The following is a 22055-nucleotide window of genomic DNA, read 5'->3' on the forward strand; positions in this document are numbered from 1 at the left end:
ATGCCACGGTATATCTCCGCCCTTGTCGCATTTTAAACAGTCGACTATAATTTCCCTGGTTGGTGAGGCTGCCGGATTTTGCCAAACCTTCAACCAGAACAGGGCAGGGCGGGACCTGATATCATCATCTAGATAAAATAATTTTAGCTCATTATGGCAGACAAAGGATGAAGAAGAGATAGGTATCCCCAAAATTCTCCTACAAAATCTATTTTCTTCGACGTGGGCACTTTTGGAATTTATAAAGCCCCAGATTTCAGCCCCATATGTTATAGTGGGTACACACTGTGTTCTATAGATTTTGAGTAGAGACAACACTACCTCAATTCTTTTCGGTTGGGGGAGATTTAAAATGAAATTAACTGCCTTTTTAAAAATTTACTCCGACCATAGGCCAAATGGGATGCAAAATGTCTGAAAATTGTAAACCCAAATATGGAAAAGTGCGTGTGCGTACCAAGGTTTCAGAACCAGAAATAATAGCATTAATAAGAATTTTTTTTGGAACGCAACACATTAAAAAAGATTTCTTAAAATTTGTACAAAGGTTCAGGCCATTCATAAAATCGACAAAACCCCTAACTAATATACGCAGTGCATTGGGTGTACGACCCATTAAAACAGCATCGTCCGCATATAAAAGGGCGGGCAGTTTATTACCATTAATCATTGGGACATCTGTAGTCAGTTCAGACAGCACATTATGTAGCTCATTGATATATAAAATAAACAAGAGTGGGGCTAAGACACGCCCTTGTCTTACGCCTCTTCAGACCCCTATGTCCCCTGAAACTGCCCCATCCGTGCTGATTCTCACCCGTGCCCTTAGGTCCCAGTGTAAATATGCTAAAAAGTGCACTATATCCTCATCCAACCCGTAGTTTAAAAGGCATTTCCAGAGTCGTGATCTATTAACAAAATCAACGGCCGAGGTAAGGTCCATAAATGCCAATTAGATTGGGCCGTGTCGAGCTATGGTCTATTTACCTATGATCATATTAAGGTTAAGACACTGTTCCGCCATTCCAACATTGCTTCTGAAACCTAGCTGGCATCTATTTAAAATGTTTTCCTCCCCAGCCCAGGTTCTGATTTTGTTAAATAATACCCTCCCCAATATCTTAAGGGTATTATCAATTAAAGTAATTGGTCTATAACAACTCGGGTTGGATCTGTCTCCCTTTTTAAAAATTGGAACGATAACAGATGTAGACCATGTATTGGGGATTTTAGTTATTGTCAAATTATTAAAAACATTAAGTAAAAGAGGGGCCGAGAACTCTGACCTAAATTTTATAAGGTCAATGGGGAGCCCGTCTGGGTCAGGGGCCTTGTTACCCAGACTTTGATCAATAGCATCTTCATCCTCCGATATTGATATTTGAATTGGAGTGGTAACGAAATTATCGACGGTATCTTTGCACTGGGACGTAGCAGCTTATATATTGTAAAAGTGGGCTGCCCAAGCTTCACTCGTTATGTTACAACTTAACGGAGTGAGTGTATTGCCCAGTGATCTCAGTGACTTGGCCGCTGTCCAAAAACCATTTGAGTTATTAAATCTTGCAGCACAAGCCAAGTTGTTCCCTTGTTCTTTTGGGATCTCGCCTTTCCTCTGCTTAGTCACTCTTTTGTAAACATGTCATAATGATCTAATGAGGTTAGGGTCCCTAGTGGAAGCTGAGAGAGCAGCTCTGAGCTCTCTATTTGCCCAAGACCAAAGGCTGTTAAACCACCTAGGGTTAGAGTTGGATGCAAGTGCAGGTCTTGAGATCAATTTTTTAATGCCTGCACATAGTTGAACAAAAGCAGAAACTACCTCTGGGTTAGGATCAACAGGTGAAAGACAAGTCTCACAGAGTGATCGATAAGTTTTTAACATTTTTTTGGAACACACTACTGTTATCAATACCTTTCCATTTGACCCTTAAATTGTCTGTAGAGGATTCTAGGTTACCGGCCGCTATCTCTTTTCTAGGATCAGGTCTGGGAGCAGCCCTAAATAAAACTGAAATCGGGTTATGATCCCAAAAAGTGGATGGTTTAACCTCTGCTTTAACTAGGTGATCTTCTAGTGTGGCCGTTATAAAAACGTAATCTATTATTGAGGCGCAGCCATGACCTCTATAAGTGGGTATTGGGCTGTCCCCATTGTTTGTAGCTGCAATATCCATTACGTTTGATAGACTACTATTTAATAAATGGTCCAATAACTCAAGCCCCCTTTTGCATGGATTGACCAGAGGGGGACGGAAGGGAATTAAAATGTTTCCCCCTGCAATCTTTGCGTTAAAATCACCACCCTGACAAATCCCTGCGAATCTTTGATTTCCTATAAAATTAGGTATATCCGAAATAAAGTTAAAAAGGTTGACAAAATTCATGATAGGTGTAGTTAAAAAATCATTATTATAAAAATCGAAACCTCCCTTGTGTATATCAAGGCTTGGATGTTAGCATTTTTGGTGGGGAGTATTTTTACACTGCCACCCGGATGGATAAACCACCCGAGGGTCTGCCTTGTTTAGGGGGGAGTGAGGTAATATTAAGACATTCATACCCTTCAAGATATAACTCCATTGTTGCCCAAGTCTCTTGGAACATTAGGATATCATATTTTTTTACCGTCTAGACCCAATCATCGCTACTTAATTTGGAAGCCAAGCCGGCGACATTCCATCTTAGCACATGTAACATTGGGTCATAAGGCTCAGAACCGTCATTTTCTGAGATAGCCTCAGGCTCGGAACCGTCATTTTCTGAGATAGCCAGCATAGATGTCAGTTGGGCAATTTCAGTGGATTTTGGTATAAATGACGGTCAATCTAAGCTATCAAGATCGGAGAGGGCAGATAACCTATTCGCAAAGAGATATGAAGGGGTAATTGAAGGTTGCTGCTCAGAGTTTGGTCATAAAAGAAGCCAAGAGGCAATGCCCAAATATTTGTAGGTACGGAGCAATTAATCTCCTTTGCCATCAGTATTGATCTAACAAGTGTTGGTCGTCAAAAATTAATGACAATACAGTCTCCCTCGATAGTCTCTTCTGATGATCTGACCCAACCAACCCTACATACCATTATAATATCATTTATGTTAAACCTCCTGTAGCCTTTATGTTTAGCCAGCCAGTCAATATTATTTTGTAATTGGTCCCAAGACCCAGATTTATTTTTCTCTAATGGGGGAACCCCTGCAAAAATCAGGATATACAGACAGGCTGCTGGTGGTAAACTTAAAACATCTTTACTTGACTCAGCATACCCACTAGCATTGTTACTAACAGTATTGGCGGAAGCTGTGTGAAGTGCTTGATCGACAATTTGACTAGATGGATGAAATGGGGTGTTAGAGGCTAAGTTTTGGTTATTAACGGAGTCGGGCGAGGTTTAAGAGGGACACAATCTTTAGCTTTACGACAGGTGTCACAAGAGACAGGAGACTGCGTGGAAATTATAATCCCCAGTTGATCTTTAGGATCTTTAGGAATTCCATCACTCATGGTCTATTCTTTATGAATGCTACCCTGTAGCGATGACTGCTTAGATACCTTACTGGGCGAATTTAGCTTATTACTTAAAGATTCTAAACGGTCTAAACGATTCTATAAAGTAGCAAAATTCTTGTCTACAAGCACTTTAACTCGTTCGTACATTGTATCTATGATAATATCAATGGCAGTATCCCCATGTCTAAGATTAGAAAAAGGTGTCGGTGCAGATTCAGTTTGAGTATATACAGAGTAATTTAATGTCTCTGAAGGTGTTAGATCAACCGAAGCGCTAGCAGATACTAAGTCGGCTGGAGCTGTCGAACCCTGAATCCATGTAGTTAGCACAGTGTGTTGGGAATTCGAACGTGGGGGTTGTTTCCGTTTAGAACAGACTGGCTTAGCTGTTTTCGTTTTCCTTTTTGCCCCGGAGATTTCTGGGGTCGGGGATTCATTCACGATTGCCGATACAAGAGTGTCCCTAGAGCAAACCATAGATGCAAGATCCTCCATATCCCCAATATGTCCAATGTCCACAGTTCCCTCAGTGCCCAGTTCGCTTTCTCGGGCTGGTAAATATAAACTATAATCAACTTGTGTGGGCAACATTAGTTGAGAGCCACTGTTATCAGTATTCTCGGTTTGTAGTGGAAGATGGGATTTTGTTAGGCCAAGGAACAAGCGCCTCTCATATAGCTCAATTTCGGTGCTAACAATATTAACTGCTCTCTCCAGCATACTATCTATGGATGTGGTATTATGCAGTGCTAGAGTAATATTGCGCTTGCCCATGACCATTGCTGCCCCAGACATGGAACTAATATGATGCCCCACTCACCACTGCAAGGCACGGCTGATAGGAGATGTCAGAGGTGTGGCCCAGCCCGGCCTCGGACGGGCGCAGACGGGCCCGCCATTGGTCCGGGCTTCGTCCGCGCGCATCCCGCGTCGCGGTGGGAGAGGCTGCACTATAAGCGCGTTGGTCACACCTCCCCCTTACTTGTGGCAGCTGCGGGGAATGGCAGGGACAGCGGTGCACTCTGGGGGTTGCAGTCCACCCCAGAGTGTACAAACCAGCGTGCATGGTGCAGCGGTGATGGAGTTGCCCCTGGGACCCTTGTCCCACCAGGGGTGCTTAGCAGGATGATCGTGGTGTAGGTGAGCAGCAAAAGAACACCACCAAACAGGCAAAGAAACTCCCCAGAATTAAAGCATGTGGGACAACGTAGGAAGTAATGTAGTCCCTGTGAAGGCAAGGCAATTGCAGGTATGCACAGTCACTTCAATTGTCCTCTGTAACACTGGCTTGTGACTGCCACAGATGCCGTAGCCCTTGCCTTTGCTAAAACAACCCGCCCACGGGGAGTTCAGGTGAGAACCGGGGGTCTGAACGTACTCAACAGACCTCCGCCTGCCGCTCCCAATATGCTCCTCAGTGCCTGTAGGGGAGCCCATTTTGCTAAACCCCCAGCAGTCAGCAAAGTACCATACCTAAAATTCTAAGTAAAGCGTGAGCGCACACTATGGACAAATAAAATTAAGTAACTTCTCATCCTTGGGCATTTTCTTATTTCATAAAAAGAGCCTTGTGCAACTACTTGAACAACTATACGATTCATTCTGGGCAATAACTCTCTCCCAGTATCTAGTTTTACCAACATTAGCTGCAGTGAGCTTAATTGAGGAAGGCTCTTTCCAGAATTTATCTAAACCTAGATCGTGGTGTGATTTCTTAACATAGACTAGCCACTTAATCTGAATAGTGCTGCGTAGGTTAAGAATGTCAGCCAGGCCCTCTCTATAGAAATGTAATTTCTCAACAGCCCATACGCAGACCCAATAAAGTAACGCTTTAATGAAGCGTAGGTAAGAACAGGTTTGAGATCAAAGTCCAATCTAAGTGTAACTAAAGAGGTACCTCTTCCCACACCTGTAAAAGCTTTTATAAAATTATTCTTGCTTGTCCCCAAGGAACCTATATAGTGTCTCCTTATCTCTGTACCATACATAGCTGCCTTCCTAGGTTGCACTTTATAAATATCCATAGCTGGAAAAACTAGATATCAGGATGCCTTTTTCGCAAGTCTGACAATGGCCGCAACTCTATGGACTTACAAGAGCGAACCTTTCAAAACCTGTGAGGCCCATCACCCCAAGTCAGCCAAAAGGATCCCCAGGCAATCAAACTTCTCAACCCTCTGCAGCACTTCCTTCCCCAGGTTAATGGGTCCCTTCACCCTCTTCCTCTTGACATAAGACACCTGCTTGCTTTTTAGTGCAATGATTTCAAGGATGTACAGTGAGCAAAATGTGTTAAATCTATCAACAACTGTTAGCAAACCAACGCTAGTTTTAGCAAGCCTTGTCAAACACCCTTATTGATAGCGATTTTCTGAGATTATTCACCATGCACACCACAACGAACCCTGGCAAAGTTCCCCTCAAGGAGCTGCACAATGATGTTTAACAAATTGTCAGGAATTCCCAGCTCGTTGAAGAACCCACCAAGAGTTTATTTCTGGGGACCAGTTCAAAAGCAGTTTTAAGATAAATAAATAACACAAAATGGGCCCCCCCCCCCCAAGATCCAATGTCTTCCACCTGGTTAATAGAACTGTCTTGACCCTGCCTGGGTATAGGAAAGAATATGATTATCATCAATCTAGTCTAACAATCTCTTCAGTACCTGTGTATAAAAAATATTTTGTAAATTGTCCAGGAGACTGATTAGTTGGTAATTAGACAAAATATTCTGGCCTCCTTTTTTTAAATACAGGAACAGTCTTTGCCCCTTCCACGAAGCACGGATTGCTGGACCAGCCAAAATAGCTTTGGAAACCGTGTTAATCTAGTGAACTCAGATTTGAAAAGATCCGCTGGAATCTTTTCCAGGCCTGCTGCCTTACCCAACTTTTTAGAAGAGTTGGCTGCAGTTGTCTAGGCTAGTGGAAGAGTAGACTCAGTAGTACAAAGTCTCCCTCGCTGCTCCTGAAAAAAGTTATTTTCCCGTGAATACGAATACAGGTTCCCAATATGGGTAACCCTTTCACTTGGGAGAATAGATGATTCATTTGGCTTTGATAAATTCCCACTGCCCAGTCTCATTATCCACCAAAATGTCCTCAGTTCATTATTAGTAGAAGTTTCTACGAGGTCTTCCTTCTATTTCTTCCCCAATTTACTTTGGCTTGCCTTAAGACAGACCAATAAAGTCCTCTACAGTCCCTAATCTTGTGTCTTACTCCTTTCTTTAGGGCTGTAAGGAGGCAGGTCCTGGCTTCTCTGCACTGATGAGGGACCAACCCAGCCTGTTAGCCTTCTCAGAAACCTTTCTAAAAGTCTGGAGGAAAAAGTTTTTGAAGCCCAAAAATAATTTGGAGTGCTCAGCGACAATCATATAATTACTTCTCCAAGTATTAAGCTTTGCCGTCATATGGAGAGCAACATCTGTGTACATACTGCTAAAACCTCAGGAGAAGAGCAAACAGCTTCCCACTTCACATTCCTACGGTTGTTAGTGGCCTCCAGAATTTGGCCATGGGGCTGAGAAATAAATGATGGTTCACCAGGAGTTAGGTCCTTTGCAGTAATGTCCAAGGGATTATAATCGCTCTTGTCCCTCTCAAGATTGCTTACGTTTACCATCAGCCGCCTTATCCTAAGATTTAAGATAATATAATCAATACGACTAGAATAAGCCCCTCTTTTAAAAGTAGGCATAGGAGGGACATGCGATGTGAATGGCCATTACAGGCATGCAACTCAAATGCTAAAGCAAGACCATTTGGAGGGCATCCGTTGAAAGGCGATACCATTGGAGAAGAGAATGCTGGTTGAAATACCTCATTCAAGATCTTCATCATGGCACAAATACTGAGCAATTCCATACGGTTCATAAGTTAAATTTAGGTCACCTGCCAGAATAACATAAGGTGACTTAGAATTCAGGGATAAAAGCTCATTCAAAAGATTGAGAGTTGGAGACTCCTTCCATCTACCAAAGCTCTGGTTGTTGATAATAATCAATAGAAGCGGGATTTCCTTTATAGGGATAATGATTAAAGCATGCATATATAATGAGACAATATGTAGCATCGCTACAGAGCAGTTCAACATATTGTTTACCCAAAAAATGCAGACCCACCTGGGGACATCCTACAGGGCACCTAGTGGTCAGGACACAATAGCCGCTTGCGAAAACACTGTCAATCACCTATGTCTCCTGGAGAATACAAATCCTGTATAAGTCCATAAACTGACCCCATTCTGGATCTTCTAATGTTGGGCTTATCTCAGCAATGTTCTGGCTAATAGTAGCTAATGTTACTGGAGACAAGAACAATGGAACGGAACGGTTGGGCAGGGTGGTTAAATGCCGCTCGGCAGGCAACAGTAAGCCAACCCCAACTGCAGTGGGAGTTGATCATGGAGCAGCAACGTGGGTCATAAAAGAGGACTATAGCGACGGCCCAGGAGATGAAGGGAACCCAGCTCTGTCAAACTGTGCATAGACTGAGACATTAACCAACAAAGGAGGCTCAAGTACCAAAGAGCAATGGATTGGTATATAGGGAGAAAAATAAACCCCAATGTTACAATATGGCTTCAGTCAATCGATATCATTTAGAGTCAATGACACCAAATGACAGCTTGCACTTAAACTATTTGAAGGACAGAACCTATCTTGGTGGACAGAAAACACAGGTGCCGTATGCTGAGGTCGATAAAAAAATTACCCAACAGAAAAAGGGTAATAGCAGTCTGGGACACACATGGCGGGCACTGGCTAAACAGCAGATTCTGTGCAAGAATGGAGAGCTTAAAGTTTACAATTAAACAACACTTACACAATCATCTAGCTTACTCTTTTTCAAAGGGCCCACCCATCCCACCTGATGGACCATCAAGATGTCAGATGCTGCTGAATGTTGGAAATTGGCATTTGCATGCAGCCAATAGATTACCTTGTTTTTCAGTTGTGCAAAAGATTCAAATTTGTTAGGGGCCAAGTGGGGAACATTAGACAGCACTACCATATAAGTGTAAGCCTCCATACGAAGATGCGACTACTGTAGCAGCGTACAATTCATTCTCCCAAGAGTACTGCCCTTTTACCTCCATCTGACACAAGAGTGTACTTGCTCTTTGCCAGAAAACGCAGGATTAGCCGAAACTTTTGTCCTAGCTCCCGACTTAATAAAGGTATGAATGGGCGCCTGGTCGCTGGGCTCAGGGTTGCTGACAAAGCAGTTTGTCGAAGACATTACTCCTGCACCTAGGGGAGCGAGCAGGGAAAGTTTCGAAGACCGAGGTGACCGGAATAAATTCAACTTGCAAAGTTTTTCCTCGATAACCACCAGGCGTTCATGAAGTGGTTTTAGTTTAGCCTCCAAGATATCAGTTATTTTACTGCACAAAACCTTTACAGCCTCAGCAATACATTTCTCCACCTGGCCTCCTGTCTGGGTTTGGGCTTGCCGATGGTGGACAGGTGGCTTTAACGTAGACACGTTTTTCCTGGAGGGAAGAGTCATTACCGCATACTTGACACTCCACCTTTGTGAGTGATTTCCCTGTGAGGAGTAATTTTGCATATGTCTTTTTGTTTGTGTTAACAAATGCAAATTGATTTCCGTATCGGCTTAAACCACACTAAACGCCTTAGCATTCTTGCACATTTACATATATTTTATACTTTGTTATCCTGTGTTGTACAATGCACATTTACCCTAACTATTCCAGTCAGTGTTGTCTTAAGGATTTTTGGGGACCCCGGAAAAGACATATTTTGGGGCTCCCTATTCATAAAAACTTGAGTTTTATTATCAATTTTCTGCTAATTGAAGTCCACATGATGCCAAACTTTCAGAAATGGGGTTCACACAAAAAAATAGTAGAAGAATTTTTTTTCAGGGGTTCCAATAATCATTAAGATTCCACTGGGCAAAGAGAAAAGAGGAAGAGACAAGCAAAAAGAAGGAGAGAAGTTGGGATACAGAAAAAAGCCAGCGCCGAGCTAGAGACTATGAAAGATGACTTTCCCAGGAGCTATATTCTTGCAAGGTGAGGGCCCAGAGCAATTTTGCCCACTCAGCCCAGGCCTTAAAAGGTCTCAGGTTCTAGTAAGCATAGCTCGTATTCAGAAGTTGGCACAATGAAGCGAGAACTGCAGATTTAGAGAAGTCAGTCCTTTTGCCTTGGCTTACTCTATCTCTCATCAAGGAATTCTCGCATTCTTCCCACGCACCATCTGTTAAGGGGTGAATACTTCCACACACCCAAAAATGGTAACAAATGACATATGAACCACAACACGTCTTTCTACAAACTATTTTGTATTTGTATGAAGGTGAAACTAAGCGAAAAGTTATAGTGAAAGCTACAGGCAATACCTCAAACTGTAGCTGCTATATCTATGAAAAAATACATTTCATTTTTGATATTTTCCAATTAGAGGCTCACAGTACAACATTGACAGTTTTCAGTCATGTGTGATTGTCTTTGTGGGGTGGACAGGCGGTGTGAGTGAAGGAGAAGTAAAAATGTGCTACAGGAGGGAGTGAAAAGTGTGTGATGAAGAGGAAAGAGATGAGGTATAAAATGGAGAAGATGTGGGGACAAAAGGGTGTACATGTCTAAATTAATGTATATAAAACTGGAGTGACTGAGACACACTAAAAACCACTACCCCTTCCACATGGCTCAGTAATAACTATTTCACAGTCTTACAACTTTACAATTGAAGCATTTGAAATATTATTTACACCAAAAGCATTTTTTGCTCATTTATCTTAAACAACTAAAAAACCATTGACAAAAATAACAGTCCTGGTTGGTTTTTAGGTTGTTGTGCTAAAGATGTAAATCAGTGGTCAGAGTGAGCAGGAACAGAGGGGCATGATGTGCCCCTACTTCTCTAATGTAAGTAAATCAGTTCCCTTACTTTTTGAGAAAAGAGAATAGTCCCAGGACGGCTAATTCCAAGAGTTAGAATGATTAGCGAATGTAAGGCAGGGAGTTTCTTGTGCTTTGTAACCGAGGAAAGGGCAGAGAGCTAGACCAGCCTTCTTGCCAGGGTGCCTGCTTGTCTGATAAAAAGGTGCATGTGTGCAACTGGTTAATCTGCAAATGTAAAGGATTCTTGGAAGCCGGTATTGGCTTTCACAGATGTAATCATTTGTAGCTTTCTGGTGACAGTTTTATTGTAAGGGAGTTACCAGCTGAGCATTGAAATGTGTGCTTTTAATAGACAGTTACAAACAATTGCACTATGTAAAGTCTGCGTATTACTAAAATCTGTATTGTTTTGGGAAGCACTTTCTCTTAAACATGTTTGCATATTTGGTATCAGCCTATCTAATACTGTGGGTAATGCAAGTTTAAAATAATGACTCATATTCCCAGGGCTTTCTGTCACAGACTGGGACCTCGCAGCACTAAGCATAGGCAATTCACTATTCTTCACTGCATCAACCTTGATTCAATTCTGTGGCTTTCTGGTTACAGACACAGATCTCTGCAGTGCATCAGCTAATACAGGGTGACCAGACGCCCCGGTTACCCCGGACAGTCCTGGTTTTTATGTACTGTACTGGTGTTCCAACTCATTTCTTTGTTTTTAATAAATGTCCCGGTTTATGCGACCTAGGTCAGGTAATTGCAATTAGAAGGTGTGCTCTCCTTACACGGGCGCTTCAGAAGAATGAAAACAAAGACCCTGTTTCCCTCAGGCAGCACAAAAACAGTTTGCCTGCATGCTCCCAGTACAGGGGAGACAGGGGGTGTGGTGGGGGGCGGGAAGGTCAGGTGGCGTAGGGTGGAGGTCCTGCCATCGATAATGTTAAATAAATGTAGCCTTGTATAGGTGTGTGTGTATATATATAGATATATATATAGATATACATATACATATAGCTATATATATATATATATATATATATATATATATATATATATATATTATCTACTGGCGGTCGCCAGTAGATAGTTATAGTTAGGACCGAGTTCCCATAGGAAATCTAAAAATTCTATTTTGAATAACTTTGGCGCCGGTTGACGAATCCTCGAGAAATTTTCAAAACTAATGGGGCGCTCCGCTCAGCTCCTACCCTGAAAGTCTCGGGGTGATTCGTTAAGCGGGGGCTGAGGAAAAAGGGAGGTCCCAAAACGCGTTTTCCCCATGCATTTTCACATAGGACCTTTAGTCGAAGGTACAGCCCGAACGGCTGAACAGAATTACTTGAAATTTGGCAAAGAGGTAGTCCTCAGGTCAGGCATGTGCCTTTTGCATATATGGTGTCAATCTGTTCAGTAGTTCCTGAGAAAATTGCAGTTAAAAGTACATAAATATCTATATGCGCCCACCGTGCGCGCACCGTGCGTACACCAAATGTGCGCGAGCGTAATTCTGATTGGTGGTTAGATGTCAGTCAACATTCGAATCGGTCGAAATCAGGAAGTGTCAGACGCCATTTTGTGTGTGACAGTGAAAAAGAAAGGTGGAGAACGTGAAAAGGGGGCAGGGTAGAGAGTTCCTGACCCCCTAGCCTTTGTCAGGGGGTCCCTGAAGGACCCCGAAGGGTGAAAAAAACATTTTATTTTTTTTCAAAAAATCGCGGGGTTCGCGCACGATGCGCGCACCGTGCGCGCACGGTGAAAAACCCTTAAAAAAAAAACTGTTTATAAGTTTATAGAAGATATTAACTATGCTGTTCAAGTTTGTCCAAATAAAAAAAAAAAGAGCTGAGCCATTCCATATTACAGGATACAGTCAATCTATAACTATATACATAGGTAGTTTATTGTAAAATAAATATATTAAAAAACCTTACAAATTCACTTAAAAAACCATAGGTTTCACACACGTTATAGTTAGGAATTAGCATTTAAAAAACCTTGCAAATTCACTGAAAAAAACATAGGTTTCACACATGTTATAGTTAGCTGGACATTTCACTCGTAAAAAACCATTGAAATTCCCCCGTTATAGTTAGTTCAGCTAACTATAACTCGCGCGACCGCAATCCACTGCTGATGACGTCACATATTACATCACTCATGACATAGTCAGTGACATCACTCATGACATCACTGATGACATCTCAAATGACATCACTGATGACATCACTGATGACATCATCCAGTGAATATGTGTCTTTCTGAAAAATAAATATTTTTTATATATGTATATCTAAAGGTTAATGGAAGAATAAATGGGTAAATAAGTGTCTAAATGGATTTTTTTTTTGTAAAATTAATTGAATAACTGACTTATTAACAGTATCTTAGTGAATACAGTGATGTAATATGTGACGTCATCAGCAGTGGATTGCGGTCGCGCGAGTTATAGTTAGCTGAACTAACTATAACGGGGGAATTTCATTGGTTTTTTACGAGTGAAATATCCAGCTAACTAGAACATGTGTGAAACCTATGGTTTTTTCAGTGAATATATATATATATATATATATATATATATATATATTTATTTTTTTTCTTTCTTTACAAGGCTACACAAAAACCGGGACAGGCCAGATATAGAAGAGTAAAGGGTTTAGTTTTACTTTTATTTCAGGAGTGTCCCGATTTCTGTTTCTCAAAATCTGGCCACCCTAAACTAACAGATGTTTCATAATGCACAATAGTGCATTTGCCAAACTTTAAATTACCTTGCATTTATTTTTTATTTAATGTGTGCCTTATTTTTATATGTAGTTACGTGAAAGTGGAAGACCGAAAAAAGTTACAGAATATTTTGTGCTGTTAGCCATGCCTTTGACTCCGCCCCCACGCTCACTCATCCTGCCCTTTTCGCGCACATCACAGGTACTGTGTTTAATGCATTTTGACCACTGAACTAAATGCAATAAAACAAAACTCAGAGAGAAACAAAAGTACCTGTTGGGTTTCAAAGTATGGCAATCAAAGATATGAGATTTGTTTTGTGTTTAGGGCACGTCCTTAATTACTTTGGCCACGTCCCTTTTTGAGACCACCCCTTCCCACACACACATGTTTCATCTCACTTAAAAACCTGGCTTTTTATGCTTAACTAGACATGTTATCATACTTCGAATAATATCACCTAAAGACACGATAACTCAAAAGATTACGTGATGTTTACCTGTTGGTCGTCCCGAATGACTAGTGTTTCATTATTGACTTTGACAGCTGCCCTTCTTTAAGTCAGGTTACATGAAGGAGCGCTGCTGCTCCGAGATCCCACAATGCAGCGCAGTCTGCAGGAGGGGGCCGCGCAGGGCGAGACCCCACGGGCACAGAACAGCCGGGCTTCTGTGCGTCGAGAGCGGCTTCCACCGGGCTCCGTCTCAGCATCACCGCCACACAGTGAACCTGGGGCTCTCACATATTTTCAAGCGTAACTTCCTGAAACGGTTCCACTCAGAGGGGGCCCTTTCACCGCGTGCTCAGCTGCGCAGGCATGCCCCGGTCATACCTGTTCCCTCCTCAGACAAGTTGAATAACTTGTTCTGTGCTTCTGACAGCTTTGCAGGTCATTGTGTGTTAATGTCAAGTCCACGAAACAAAAACTGCTCAGTGGATAGACAACTGCAGTGTTAATACCTGGATTTTGGGACTGCAAGGTTTAGCTACTAATAACGTCTTTGTATGCAGCGCTTCATACTACAGTTTTGCCGTTTCTAAGCGCTGCCATTAACAAAGTGACTACCACCGAAGTAACTGGCCCCCGAAGAAGTGAACTAATGGAGTGCCGGCAGGAAACGCGGGGTGCTCTGCGTCACTAGCCCCTTCCTGACCCACATTGCACGATATAACAATAATAAAACTGTTTAATGCAGACAGTAAAGCTATAAATATTTCCCTGAGGGTGTGGCAGTTATTCACAATACACTACCTTAACACTAATATCTGCAATTTATTTTTGCAATTTAATCATTGATTAAATATCTATTTTGCTTATTATTAACGGTAAAGTTGTATGAAAGTTTGTTCAAAGCATGAATAATATTTTGTGTGTGACTCATCCACACCAACCCACAGTAATGAGTATAAATCTCCTTTTTGTTTTTGATATTTGATCTGTGAACGTCCCCATGAACCAAATACATTGAGATCATTGAAACTGCATTGTCTAAAGCGGTGCATTAAAGTTGACATTTCTCTCAGTTCATGAGAGGCCGAGAGCAAAGCGCGGAAACAGAGAGGCGGTTGCTTCACTCTTTCCAAGCTGAGCAGTCTCAGTGGATCCAATAAATTGGAGACATTCTGAGTTGAATGTATATGCTGTGACAGCGCAAATTAATACCAACAAGCACACAGATATGTCCTATGTGAGTGCGCATGTTTATAAGGTTTTCTTAAGTCATAATAAAACAGAGTATTCTTTTGAGGAGTGAATATATGAAACTGATTAGTTCTTCGGCTGATTCTGTGACTTTTTTAAATCAATTTCTTCGTCACCAAGTACTAATAGGCGCATCCGATGCATCTAGCCTGGTTACAGGCTTCCACCGGGCAAGATCCTGTATGCCAGCGACCACAAGACTTCTTGGAGAGACCCAGCGTTGCGACTGGCACAGAAGTATTCCACAGAGGTTCTTGTGTCAAAGGAGAAGCCGGCGAATCACTCGGCTACCGCGTTGATGGCGTTTCGACCCCAAGAGTCAGAGGACAGTCGTCAGAACAGAAATAGTTTTCTGAGTGAAAAGCCAAAGAATTTGAAATATATATATGTAGTGCACCTTTAGTAAATGGAAAAATAATAAACAGAACAGAAAGTCTGCAGCCATGGCCATGTTACTTACAAAATTAGGGACTGGGCGATGATATCTAAAATCAGTCCTTCCAGAAAAAAACACAGAGCCAAATCACCTATATAAAGTAAATAATGACTGCTGTTATGTATCTGAGACTAATTGAGCCCGTGCACCAAGTGAACCAAAATGCAATAAGAACTCGTCATACTAAATTGTATAAATGACACAATTATCAGTGCCAAATCCAGACAACATTAGACTAAAAAGGTGATACCATCACTAAACCACAATGACAACCAATTGTGCCAAATGTGATTAACTATGGGCACTACTACTTAGAATATGCCAGTAAACTTATTTACACCAAGACATGTCAATACTGTTGCTGGTGATAAAGCACCTTTTTGCGCCCAAATCGTACTTACATTTATGTTGCTGGTGATATGCATTTACGTTATGCCTAAACCATACTTATGTTTACATGTGCTGGGGCATTTTTATTTGCATCCTAACGTTACTATCTTATAGGCTGGTGAGTTACTACCCAAACAATATTGAACTATAAACATTCAGGGTGTAATGCAGGCCTGGAACATGTTTTAAGGTGCTACTTAGGTGCGTGGCACAATAAGTGCTGCAGGCCCACTGGTAGATTTTTATTCTACAGGCCCTGATCACATGGTACACCACTCTACAAGGGTCTTATAAGTAAATTATAGATACCAATTAGGTATATGCCTATCAAACCATGTTTAGGGGAGTGAGCACAAGCACTTTGGCACTGGTTAGCTGTGGTAAAGTGAACAGTCTGAAGGCACTTAAGGTGAAGAACACCCCAAGTCTGACAGGTCTAACATTAGCCTTTGTGACATTGACATGTATTTCCAAGGTGGAACACGCGTTTGCAAAGGGTCTGGCCTTAATGTGCATACATATGTAAAAACAGGCATTCACAAATGGTGTTTTTGTGCTGTAAAAAAGGGATTGATAGTTGGGGTGGATGTGGGTCCACCACAAGAAATAAGCCCCCAAACTTGTCTGATCAAACACAAAACTTCCATAATTTAAACCTGGTTTCAACTCATAATAGCTATGCACAGATCTTAACTTAGTAAAAAAAATACATGAAGTATTTAGCAGTATCAAACTGTCAAAAAGCCAAAACACAAATAAATAAAAATACTGTAGCCAATTTCTAAAATTAGATGAAAATTGTAATAAGAAAAACAGTACTAAAGTGATCAAAATCCAAAAAGGAGAACCAGAGATGTGAATTTGTAAGTTTTTTTTTTTTAACCAAGAACTACTAAGAAACAGCAGAGCATCTTTGGCTGTGGTATACCAGGATCTAGGCATAAGTTGTGGTTGACCACAAAGTGAAGCGCCATAAGCTAGTTAAGACAGGGTCAAAATGTTTATCTTTATATTTAGTATTTTTTTATGGAAGTCCAAATTCTCCAGCAGTGTAAAGTTGAAAGTCATAGCTGACAAAGTCCTCCCGAAGTTGGATGCCTGTTGGCCAACGTCCCGCTAAAATCTATTGGATTTGGCAGGAATAGCTCAGAGAGGAAAAGTTCCAAATAGGCTCCCACCAAAGTCCTCTTATTGGCGGATACTTTTCCCAAATCAAGATATGTTTGCTACTCAAGATTTTTACTTGGAGACGTAAGCCATTATTCAAGGCACAGAATAGCAACAAGGTTCATCAACACTGCACTACCCAGTCTAGTCACTAATGTATTATGACACACGTATTTCCTGCCTCAAAATGACCAGCTGCCACATGGCCACAAATAAAATACAGTTTGGACACAAAGATGAGAGGCAATACAAATTATACAGTGATATGTCAGTGCTCATTTATAGTTCTTTCACAGTTTTTTTTGTTGTGTGTTGAACATTCTTTATTTCTTATATTCTTTTCACAAGTGGGTACAGTCAACGCATTTTGCCCTCGAGAAAGGGCTTCTTCAGGGCAAATTATTATAGTAAGTACTGTTCTAGAATTCTTCGTGTGAAACACCTGCATCAAATTACGTAAATACCATCCTTTGGTCAGTCATATAATTTTTATTCAAATGCATCGATTCTTGTACTGTGGTAGCCTTAGTAAAAACAATCAAGAAATTGCTCAGTGGTGTCTCCCTTGTAGTCTCAGGCGTGTACACGGGAGAAGACTGTTACCTAATCAGAGTGAGTCACGGACTTGGAAACGCCAGTCCAATTGGTGACTCCAGGCAAGGCCTCCTGCAGCTTTTGATTTACTTGTAGCCATGCAAGAGGTCATCTAATTGATCCTTGGAATCCACTTTACAGTCCCGGTGACAAGTGAGAGTAGGTCCAGCCCTTCAGGTCTCCAGAAAGTTTGCAGGCAGCAGATGCCTTCCTTGGGTCCAGATGTGTTCTGAGGAGCAGGTGGTTGGGTGCCTCTTTCGTACAATTCACTAGCCAGTGGTTGGGGTTATTTCTGGACGCTCCCTAATCAGTGGGTTTATAAGCTTGCAAGGGTAATCCTTTCTTCTTTTTCAGCACATCCTGTTACCATAACTGCAAACTATCCCGACAGTGCACCATTCACAGTTAAATCCAAAATGACCAAACCTTTTTGCCCTTGGAGGTGACTGAAGGCCCACCAAGAAGTGTGTCTAAGTTAAAGCCAAACCTCTCCTCCTTTACCATACCAATCTGGTTCTGGGGACAGCTTTCATCCCACTGGGAATGGAGCCAGGATGACTAGAATGTACTGTGAGATCAGAAGGGCCCTCTTCCCCTGGTCTAACTGTGCATTAACTGTAAATGGGCAGGCCAGACCCAGGTCGCTTTCCAGTTAATGACGTTCCTGAGCACACCTCAACTGACATTTCTGAGTCTCACATGCTTCACATCCAGGCCATCTTCACAGCATCAATCAATCAGCGTTTTTGTAAAGCGCAAATAATCACCAGGCCAATCACAGCATGTTTCAGACCTCATCATGGGTGAAGCACTGGCCCGGAGCATAACGTAGGCAGGCTAATACTAATTAGCCGGCAGGATCTCCAGGCCAAAAAGGTATACATTTCTGAAAGTCCCATTTCCTGTAGATGCATCAAAAATCTGACTTTACCAGTGAACTGGATTTTTCATACAAACAGCTACAACCCTCTACAGTGAACATAGCTTTTGGAGGCTAGCCACTGTAGGAACATGCCAAACCTACATTCTTACATGTTCCACTTTTAAATGCTAGGCCCCCTACCTTTTGACTCCAAGGTCTACTTGGGATAATCATACATAATATTTAAGAGTAGGTCTCCTTTCTGTCAAAATTGGTTGACTGATCTATGTGTAGGTTTAAAAACATTAGCAGCCAGACATACATGTAGGCCTGAAGTCATGTTTTCCTTGTGCGCCTAGTGAGTGGCACAATATGTGCAGCTGTCCACAGGCCTGAACTGGGGTGGCATGGTGAGCAAAAGAATGATGGATTTAACCCAGATCTCTTGACTGGGGGAGGATGTTTTGATTTGTTCTGCATTCCGTTTATCAATTGTGTGTCTTTTGCAGTCCACAGGTGGCATTTAACTTCCATGCCAAGGGTATATTTCCTGAACAGTATATTATTGCCTTACTGCTAAGTTAAATATGCCAATTTGGAGTTAGCCAATTCTATTATGTTTCAGGAGTCAGAGCACTTACCGTGTGACAGGACAACAATCCTCTACTGTACAGAGTTAAAAAAAACGGCAGTTTCAGTCTACCAAAAATTATAATGACCACACAAAAAGAGGTCCTTCCTCATAAATATTTTGCATGCACAAAAGTGGTTTATCATTAAAGCTTTCCCTACTGCCTGTGCCAATGTGGGACAAAGGTAGCTAGTAAGGAATTGCTTAAATAGGAGATAACAAATATAATGTGACAAAGAGTGTAATGAATGAGTGTTCTTTAGAGATGTAAAACAGTCCATCATGTTTTCCATTGGAAGCATTTGCCAGAACGCAGAATAATACACCAAATAGTCATCAACACAAATTTGAAAATTATAATCCTCTGGGTTTAGCCAAAAATCATTCTATGACTATTTTACAAAATTGGAAGAAAAGCTGCTGTGCTCTCAAGCCAGAACTGAAAACTACCTGCAGTAAGTATGTGAATACATTCAAACATGCCACACCCAGAAACAACCACAGTTACTAAACTTGTAGATGTGACTCACCCCCAGGGAGCCGCTTCGCTTGTCAAGGACTACAACCACGCTGTGGACTACTGATCCCAGGGGTCCCGCTGTAACCACCCGCACCTGGCCGCAGTTATCCAGCCTGCCCGCGCCTTCAAAGCGCCTCGCCGCTCCCGCTGGCGCGGGAGCCGCTTCGCTTGCGAAGGACTACAACCACGCTGTGGACTACTGATCCCAGGGGGCCCGCTGTAACCACCGCACCTGGCCGCAGTTATCCAGCCTGCCCGCGCCTTCAAAGCGCCTCGCCGCTCCCGCTGGCGCGGGAGCCGCTTCGCTTGTCAAGGACTACAACCACGCTGTGGACTACTGATCCCAGGGGGCCCGCTGTAACCACCCGCACCTGGCAGCAGTTATCCAGCCTGCCCGCGCCCTTAAAGACCATTGCCACTTCCGCGCAGCGGACGCGCGCCGGACGAAGCCCGGACAAAGGGCGGACCGTCTGTGGCCGTCCGGGGCCAGAGGAGGCCGGGCCGGGCCCCCTCTCTAACTCGCTGGTATTGATGTCCCGAACACTAACCAGGTACTGTGATTGAGTAGCAGCGTCATCCACCACCTGTTGTGGTTTCGGACTGGGTTGTGCCTATTGATTATCACTTGCATTAGCCGCTCTACATATGTAAGGTGTTCCTGTGTCTGGAACCCCCGTTCTAGTTACTTGCTGGTTCCAGACACTTACACTTGCTGCTTATTGTATACTCGACCAGGGTTTGTGTTGTCCTGCCTTACGGTCTGTCCCTGTACTACTAATGGCAACCCGCTCAGGTAAAAGTCTGAGGGGGAACGTGGGGGGCATGGCTGGAACCATGGACCAGTTTATAACCCGTGTGGCCAATGTCATTGACAAAGAAATATCTATGGCAGAGCGGCGGCTATCCGGAAGCCCCTTTGGCGACAGACGATCCTCGATTGGCCCGATAGCCCAGATATCTTCACCGGATCATGCTTTGGTTCCACTCTTGCACCCTCTTGGCCCCTCTCCTCCGGACCATCCTCGTGTGGTGGCCTTGAGAGCCAATATAGAAGGGCTTGAAAATCTGTCAGATACGGCACTTAATGCCCAAAGTCTTGTGGCCCCAGTTGTAGCAGTAAGCAAGCCAGCTACTGCTATTGCCCATTTGGCTGTCCCCACCACTCCCTCAGTTATACCTAATCCGACATCTATCATGGTACAGGCGGATATCCACCCTGCCCCCCCAAAACCCAGAAAACTTACCACCTCACAGAAAAATAGATTCTCAAAAAATTGTAAAAATAAGAGGCGGGTGGCTGTTAGGAGGGGCTTCCTCAATAAGGCAACAGGAGGGGAATCTAGTATATTCCAGGAAGATAATGAGGAGGGCACCGTTGAGGGGAATGCAACTCTTGCCGTCAATACTCAAATTGTTGGTAGCCTAGAGCCCCCTCCTTCAGATTCACCCCTGGCAAAAAAAATGGAGGAAATAATGAAATCTCTACTTTTGCCAGTATTAGATAAAATTAGAGGGCTTTCCGAGCGAATGGACAAACTGGAGCAGACTACCCTAGATAATTTTTTCTCATTAAAATCTTTTATAAAAGTGCAGCTAAAATCTAGGGATGACAATTTGGGTAGGGGATCTGACAAAAAGGTGATGCCCACTGCCCGACACAATTTAGCTCCTTCAGTTGATAAACCAGTAGTTTTGGAGGTGACTAATCACAACTCGATCACTTCGGCACTTGTCGATGGCACCTCCAGCACCATCGGCCTGTCTCCTGTTAAGCCGGCTGAGAAACTTAAATCCTCCAAAGCTACAACCAACATTTTGGGCAAAATAACTGCTTGTCCCCCGGCATTGGCTAGCGTAGATGAGAGCAATTCTACTAGTACTGTTATATCTCCGATTGTGGAATCATCAAGAAATGCAAAAGCCCACGTGTTGTATCCAGGAGAGGCCCCTTCCGGCGGGAGAAACTCTATTATTAATCTTCCCCCTGAGTGTAAGCCCTATGTAGTGGTTTTGACTGGGGTTCCTGCCCTTAGTCCCGCCAAGAAAGAGTCTTATGCTGAACTATTTAATAAGACCTTATTTTGGCTCAAAGAGAACAGACCTCTGCCCGAGTTTTGGGGGGGCAGGATACTACACGTACGTAGAGTCGGTTGGATTGGCTCTAGGGAAAAAGTCATTTCTGGCGATTGTATTATAGTGAATTTTGAAGATCCAAGGATTGCCAGTTTTATATGTAGTGATTCTACAAAGGAACATAGTCCAGTAGGAAGCCTGGGCTTGATTGGCACTTGTGACCTCAGCTATTTTTATCCCCCAATCTTGCCACGGCAGACCGGAACCCATATGAGGGATGGTCGGGACCGTGGACATATTGATGGCTGTATTTCGCGATCCCGCCTCTTTAATAATGGTCCTGGTCATTTGCAGGGTCGATTGTGGAAAGGTTATTGACAGGTAATTCCCCCCCTACGTGAGCCACACGCTGAACCATCTGGGGAGCCTTTATCGGAGAGTTTACCTCTTGGAGAGCTGCAGGTGAACTCTCCAATCATTAGTTTTCCTCCTCCCTCCCCTATGTATAGGGGATACTCACAGGTGTTGTCCCAACTCAGTGGGGAGACGCCTGTCGAAAATCTTCG

The 22055-nt window shown here is 42.8% G+C and overlaps 1 protein-coding gene across 2 annotated transcripts in view; it reads right to left on the reverse strand.

Moving 5' to 3' along the window:
* LOC146816680 (adhesion G protein-coupled receptor F5-like) overlaps positions 1-22055 on the reverse strand; it is an 873687-nt gene that overhangs the window by 647354 nt on the left and 204278 nt on the right. Inside the window, exon 1 of one of the 2 annotated variants that reach the window (XM_085610572.1) lies at positions 13614-13848. The exons of the other annotated variant lie outside the window; for it this stretch is intronic. The gene's annotated coding sequence lies outside the window, so the exon portion shown is untranslated. Of the gene's footprint in view, positions 1-13613; positions 13849-22055 lie in introns of those variants that run through there. 2 annotated transcript variants of the gene reach the window in all.

Source organism: Triturus cristatus, chromosome 6 (assembly GCF_964204655.1).
Source record: "Triturus cristatus chromosome 6, aTriCri1.1, whole genome shotgun sequence".
In the NCBI taxonomy this organism is placed as follows: Eukaryota; Metazoa; Chordata; class Amphibia; order Caudata; family Salamandridae; genus Triturus; species Triturus cristatus.